At 41.1% G+C, this 7306-nt stretch overlaps 1 long non-coding RNA gene across 1 annotated transcript; it reads left to right on the forward strand.

Moving 5' to 3' along the window:
- The first annotated feature begins 1141 nt into the window (after positions 1–1141).
- LOC147919344 (uncharacterized) lies at positions 1142–2535 on the forward strand. The gene is made up of 4 exons (XR_015592479.1): positions 1142–1441; positions 1797–1823; positions 1958–2069; positions 2159–2535. It is a non-coding gene; the product is annotated as an uncharacterized LOC147919344 (long non-coding RNA).
- Positions 2536–7306: the final 4771 nt, after the last annotated feature.

The raw sequence follows: 7306 nt of genomic DNA on the forward strand, positions 1-7306 counted from the left end.
TTCCTTCACAATTGTCGAAATAGCCTTTGCGTTTTCGTCTTGCACTGGTCGATCCTCAACTTCAGTCAATACTGTTGAAACTTCAGTTTCAACCAATTCTTCATCATTAGGCGTTTGATCTTTATCACCATCTATCAATTCTCCATGACTCAACAAATCTGTTTCACCTGCTTCAGATTCAAACTCAATTTTCTCTTCAGGAAGTTGATCGTCATCTCCTTCTACCATAAAAATCCCCAAGTTCTTGTGATGTATATGGTGATATGGAGTTTCAAGTTCGTCACAGAACATACAAAGCCCCTTTGACTATCTCTCGTCAATCTCTTCCCATGAAATTCTTCGACGAAGCTTTTTGTTTTGTAAACCCAACGCTGCTGTGTCACGAACCATCGTCTTATTTCAACGCTGCTGTGGATACCGAGTATTTATAGACGGGAGTGGGCGGCAACCCTACGCGGAGTCATAATTGCCTACCGTAACCTACGCGACGTTTCGGCTTCCGAGTTGACAGATGTGACGTATCGGGCACGTGTCGCCTGACTAGAGGAGGGCGAAGCGGCGCGACGATCCAGAAATATCTAGATTCAGATCTTTTTACGGACTAAATCGGATATTCTCTCTTAAAGTCCGGTCATTCGAATTAACTTCTGAATGTACCGAACTGAGGGGGGACTAATTGTTGGTGCGGGAATTAGCACCCCCAACATACCGATCTAGACCCGTTAAAGAACCGGTTATCTAAACCGGGAATTCGGCCTAGGTTTGGACTTCATCTCTGAAGGCCCAGTAACACTGAAAGGCCCATGGACGAGGAGACGAATTCGGCACTTCAACTCACCCAGCGGCTGACCTAGCAAGAAAGGAAAGACTTTCCTTATTAACTCGCCATCCAGTTAGGAAAGTCAATATATCCGGTATATTCGAATATATTCTGTAGATCTTTGAATACCTATAAATAGAGGGCAATCCTCTCATTGTAAGATCATCGAATCATTAATACAAAATCCTAAATTCTTCTTTGTTCTTGAGCAAAACCTAACTTGTTTCTCAAGAGATTTCATTTCCTCTTTTCTTGCTTACTTTGATCTAAATCCTTCAAGAGATTGTTATTGAATTTGTTTCCCTTCTAAACAAATTCATTGTGAGAAACCTCAGTTTCTACACTCCCGTTATACTATATCACGATGGTGGCTGGTTCACTTGATTTATGGCTCTTTTCAACGTGTAACTAAGCTTTAATGAATCTATTGCCTTCAAGAGCTTGAATCGAAGTATTTGTCTCTCTTTTTCTTCTGATTAAATACAGATCTGAGTATTTTTTTTCTTTATTGGGGTTTGAAGGTCGAGAGAGTTGAGAGTTAGAATATCTCTATGCTCTAAGCCTTGTCATTTATAATCAAATATCTTTGATGAATCTCATGAACGGGTGTTTTCCACAAAGGTTAGCTTCTGATTTCTGTTTCTAGTTTCTGCAAGTATTGGCCAGTTTTTTTTATTATAAACTTGTTCACCCCAATTTTTTAATCGTTTGAATCCTTGTTCAGTTGCTTGTCTGTGCTTAAATTGGTAATGCAGAAAGAAAGGAAACTTGTTTGATAGGGGAGTTTGGCATTGGTTTTTACTCTGCTAAGAAGCTTACATTATCCCGATTCTCTTATCCGTATTTAACATTTTTCGTGGGTTTGTGTTTTTGATTCCAATTGTTGCAGACGCAGATGGCTAACCTTCTATGAATTTGTGTACCCCTGTTTTTTTCTCTCGATTTATTCATTATAAGACTCCAATTGATTTTGCAGGAAGGATATCAGATTTGTGGAATAAAGGTTTTGCAGATCTCTCAATGTTCCATTGGTTTGCTGATTTTGGTGTTTCTCTGGTTTTAAGTTAAAAATTTGAGTTATCTCTCAAGGTTCCATTGGTTTGCTGCTTTGTTGTTTTCCTTGGTTTGATTTTACAGACCAGAAGAGTTTCGTGTGACCTTTGAGAGATTTGGACATGTGACAGATCTCTATCTCCCCCCCCCCCCCCCCCCCCCCCAAGATAAGTGAGCTTCTTTCCAAAGGATAAGTGTAAGCCTTTTTCGTTGCTTATATTGTTATCTTTGATTGTTCCAACTCTGGTTCTGAAATTAATTGTCTCCATATGAATGAACATGCAGGACATGATTTTTATGCTGGTGCTTACAAGGCATATTCACATGGAGAAAGAACCAGAACAGTTGTGTACCATTTCGAGAGCAAAGTGGTTGTGGGATTGTGCGGGAAGAAGAAGTAGAGATCAATTATGGATCAGCTGGTGGACTCTTTACGCAAGAAGAGGAGCATATAGATGACTACTCACGAAGGCTGTAAGCTTTAGACTTTTTTTTTTTTTTTTTGATGTAGTTAGTTTATTGTCTTTGATAGAATATGTGATTGTGGAAAGGAGAAGTTTGTTTCTCTTTGTGGGTTGTTTTGAGACACTTGTTGCAATGTTAGGATTGAGGAATGATATGTATGGTATTTTGAGTCTTCTATATATAAATGTTCTTATAAATTTAATTTTTTGCTATATATATATATATATATATAAATCGATTTTAGAGCATAGCCAAATATGAGAAATATATTATAGCAACAATATATAATTATAGTTGACAAAACCATAGTACAAACATACCGCTACTATTAACTATAATATGACAAATAAATAACGCTATTAATAATTTTAATATAACGATAATATGGCGCTATTATAGAGCGACAATTAATAGCATAGGAGAAAACGCTATTGTCTGCAGCTTCCGTTCCTCGACCGGATCACCTTGGTGCAATTCTGCAAGTGGCGTCTCGTGGCTGTCCGATGGCCTTAGTGGTCATAGTACGGTTCGGGGGCGTTACAATGTTAGCCCAAAGTTAGTCCCGGACTCGTCGATTGTGATGCTCAAGGGGGGCTCAGTGCATAGAAGCTTAGGAGGAGTGTCCACCAAAAGACTGGAATATGCAGAAAGATCAAAGTCACGGAGGTTTACCTTCGCAACATCAATCTCGGATTTTTCTTCATCAGATTAGAGTATCCCGAGCTCAGCCTCAATGTCCTCGAATTCCCCACGTGAGATCTCCTCCATCAGCATCTGGTTAGCCTTGATTTCGACAGCTTGGATCTGTGCTGGGGCTAGTCGTTCAAGTTCGTCGAAGGGCTCTCTCCATTTCGCAGCTGTTTAAGGCTTCTAAGAGCTGGTTGCGAAGCATAATCTCACGAAGCCTGTCCTATGCGGTCTTCTCGCTCTCAACGGCTTCATGGTAGAGATCTCTGGCCTTCCTTAATTTCCCCCTTAGATCTTCGTTGGCAACCCCGAGATCCAATACTTTGATTTCAGCTTTTTTTTAACCGGGCTCGGATCTGCTCAGCCTTCTCCACGGTCTTGGCGTTCGCAGACTTGAGCCGAGCATATTCCACCACCTGGTCCTCCAGTTCGGCTACCTTGCTTCTAAGCTTGGTTACTTCGGAGACCCAGGGGGAAGCAAACAACTGCTCCTCGTAAGACGCCCCAGAGTTGTTGAACTCAATCATCATCTGAGAAAAAAGAGGAGTTAGAAAAAAACTGTTTCGAGGGAAAGGCAAGCTAAGTTATCTCAACGCTAACCTCACCAACTTTGTCCGTGAACCGAATCAAGTTCCGATGGTTGATCTCGGACATGTCAGCAAAAGGCGGAACGCGAACTCCCGGACAAACATATCTTCTCATCAAATCCGCTGGGGAGACAGGGGGAGCTACATCAAGTAAACTGGGTTACTCCACTAAGCAAATAATCATGCCATGTGCAAAGTTTATATACTTACCACGAGGTGAGTGACGGTATTCCTTTGGAGGGAGTTTTTTGAAAGAACCTCGCGACTCTTTAGCTCGATTAGGGTCAACGGACTTATTCTCGGAGGAGGGATCTCCTTCCCTTGAACTAGATTCGCTTATCCCCCGCAGAGCTAGTTCAGGCACGGGTTTTCTCACGAGAGGAGGAGGAGGAGGACTCAGGTTCTTTCCTTTTCTTTGACTGCTCGAGCTGCTTCAAGCTGTCCTCAGTCTTGGATTGCTCGGGCTGCTTTGAGCTACCCTTAGTCCGACTACCAATATTAGCCGAGGGAGGGGCTTCATTCTCCCTGGATTTATCTGCTGAATTCGAAATAACGATCAAGGGAGGTTCAGGAGGTTCGGAGGTCGGGGCAACAGCCTCGTCTACTTCGAGGGCCGGGGAATCAACGTTCTTCTCTTTCGAGGGAATGCGAGCTTTGCATTCGGCGAGGGCAATTGACATCAACCTTTTTGCTTCCTTCTCGACATTCTCAAGGCCTTTATTGAAAGCTCGCTCCTCTCTATAACCCATCGAGGAAGTGTCAAATACTCGGGGAGGAGAAGAGCGGACGTAGGAATGATTCCTAAGTCTCACTCCGGACTAATATGCTCACACAAAAAGGAATCCCAGGCAAGTTGACCACCGCAAATTCGAGAAAAGTACTCTGCGGAGGTAGGGGAAAGCTGTCTTCGCTCGAAGTGAGCTGAAAAAAACAAAAACGAAGAGTTAAAATAGAGAAGGAAAAGTGAACTGATGTACCATGCGATGTGCTCTACGCTACCTATTTTGAAGCCCACTTCAACACAAATGAACTCGAGAGGTGTCCGATGGTGAGCTTGTTAACCGGGAAAAAAGAAGAATGACTTCCACCACTTTTCATCCTTCTTGGGAAGGTTGTCAAAAAACTTGAGTCCAGAGAGCGGGCTAACATACAAAGTACCCTTGGTTTGCCCTGTCTTCACGGTGTAAACATGAAGAAAGTCAGCAAGGAACAGTTGGTAGCCGTGCTCCTCCGCCAGAGTCAGGAGGCAGAGAACAGTCCGAACAAAGTTCGGACACATCTGAGGGAGGGAAAAACCCAGTTTGAACATCATTCGCACGATGAGTTCTGGGAGCGGGAAGGACAACCTACATGCGTAGAAGAACTTCTCGAATGCACAGCAGTAGCCGGGTGGAGGATTTTCTAGAGATTCATGAGCTTCCGGGAACCGGATTTCAATCACTGGGGAATCCCGTACAACCCCCTAATCTTTGCCATGTCTTTCTCAGAGAGAATAAACGGAGGATGGAGACCAAAAAATCCGGGGATGAGCGGTTTAACGGCTTTACTTGGAGTAGACTTTGGAGGCAACATGATTTTCAAAGGCAAGCGGAAAGAAATGACTAAAAGAGGCGTCGAGTTGTCCGGTAACGGCGAAAGCAAAGAAGAAGGCGAGAGCAACGAGATAGAGAAAATATGCACTGAAAATAAGTTCTAAAAAAGAAAACAAAATCGAGGAAGCTCTACCTTTATAAACCGAGGAGAGGAGGGAGAAAGCAATGCTGACCTGGGGAAGCGAAAGGTCATGGTTCAAGTCAGGTGGGCCCTCGGCCCTATTAGGGAAGGTAAATCCCATCATTACAACGATCAAATAATAGGATTTGGAAAAGATACAGGACATATTTAGATTCCCAAAACAACAAAATGTAGATCAAAAGTCCCTCAAACTAATTAGCTCGGGAGACTTGGGGGGCAACTGTTGGTACCACGATTATTTATCATGAGCCGCGTTCTTGGACCCAAACTAAACGATGTAGGCCGGGGTGAATAGTGAGCCTGGCCCGTTAAACTAGAGGAGGTCCAGTAAGAAGAAGGAAGGACGAGGTAGCACAAGAACATTAAATCACTTCGGAGCTCGGAGATATAGTCAAAGACCAAAGACTAAACACCATAAATAGAGTGTGTGATTGACGGAGTAGTTTGATTTCACATTAATTATCCCGTTTTAGTATAAGTAGGGGTAGTAAGACATTTTAAAGGGCCCTAAATACTTTTTAAAAGCAATAAGAATACAGATTTCACTTCGCAACAAAAGCAATTATTTAAATAGTTCGGAACTAGCACAATAGTAAGCTCCTCCGTTAAAAGAAAACACTCCGGGAAGAGTAGTTCACTTCCAATCACCACAATATTCTCAATATCATTGTTCAGATTGGCCTAAAAGATATAGATGATACATTTGAAAAGATTAGAGAGAGTATCAATTATGTTCAAGATTCTGAAAAGCGTTATATATTGTTTGCAAAATGCGTTGAAGCTGTTGGTATAAAGATAAAAGCGGGCTTGATTATGGATGAGAAAATTAGATGGAACTCAACATACAAGATGCTTGATAGGACTCTCAAGTATCAAGCTGCCTATGGTAATCTTAAAGTCATTGATGGGAGAAACTACAAGTTTCACGCTATAGAAGTTGAATGACACCGACTGAAGCAGATTTGTGAATTTTTGGAGCCTTTCGATGATATCACTAATCCGATCTCAGTTTCTAAATATCCAACATCAAACTTGTATTTAATGCAAGTTTGGAAGATCAACAATTGGTTGATATCGAATTCACATAATCAAGATAAAGTCATCAGAAGTATGATTGTCCCGATGAGAGAAAAGTTTGATAAGTATTGGGAAGAGGTTTGTGATGTCTTTGCATTGACTACGGTGTTTGATCCAAGGTTGAAGCTAATGCTTGTAAATTATTGTTTTAAAAAGCTTGACAAGAGTTTGAATTAAAGAAAGATTGAACATTTGCGAGGTAAACTTACTACTCTTTTTTAATCTTATGAGAATAAGTCCATTTTCACGTTGTTTTCTACAAAGACACGTGAAACTTATCAATAAACTGATGAGAATGAAGGAAAAAAGGAAGTTTTGGCAACTATGATGTAAGTATTTAAATTCTCTGTCTCTTATGCTATTGGTTTTTAAGTTTTGGTTTGAGAAATGTGTATGAATATGTAGATTTTTTCCTAGTTTTAGTTACTGTTTGTTTTGGTTTGATTTGGTTGAAGAGACATCTTTACCTTGAGATTTCTGTTACAGCTTTCCATTTAAGTTTAATACTTTGGTTTATTGTTGCATTCTAAGTACTTCTATTAATGTTTTAGTTTAGTACTTATTTCATTTTAAATTTCAATTTAAACATCTTCAGTTATCCAAATCCAATGTTTCATTATCGACTATTAGTTTTTGTTGTTATTTATGGTTCTCTATCTACTTGTTTTGCTATGTTGATGTCATTCTTACGAGATTCCAAGGTCTGATTCTCAACTCTCAAAGCATGAAAATGAAATTGACCGCAGCTTGGTGGAGTTACAGTTGTACAGACTAGAGCTTGAGCTTGGGAGCTTAGTGGTGAAGAAGAAGAAGATTCCCGTGGCATACCCGTTAGGCCGTCAAGTTATGCCAGGCGGATATGGGCCATGGTACGTTGCCTGTT

This window comes from Camelina sativa, chromosome 20 (assembly GCF_030686135.1).
Source record: "Camelina sativa cultivar CO46 ecotype springtype chromosome 20, ASM3068613v1".
NCBI lineage: Eukaryota > Viridiplantae > Streptophyta > Magnoliopsida > Brassicales > Brassicaceae > Camelina > Camelina sativa.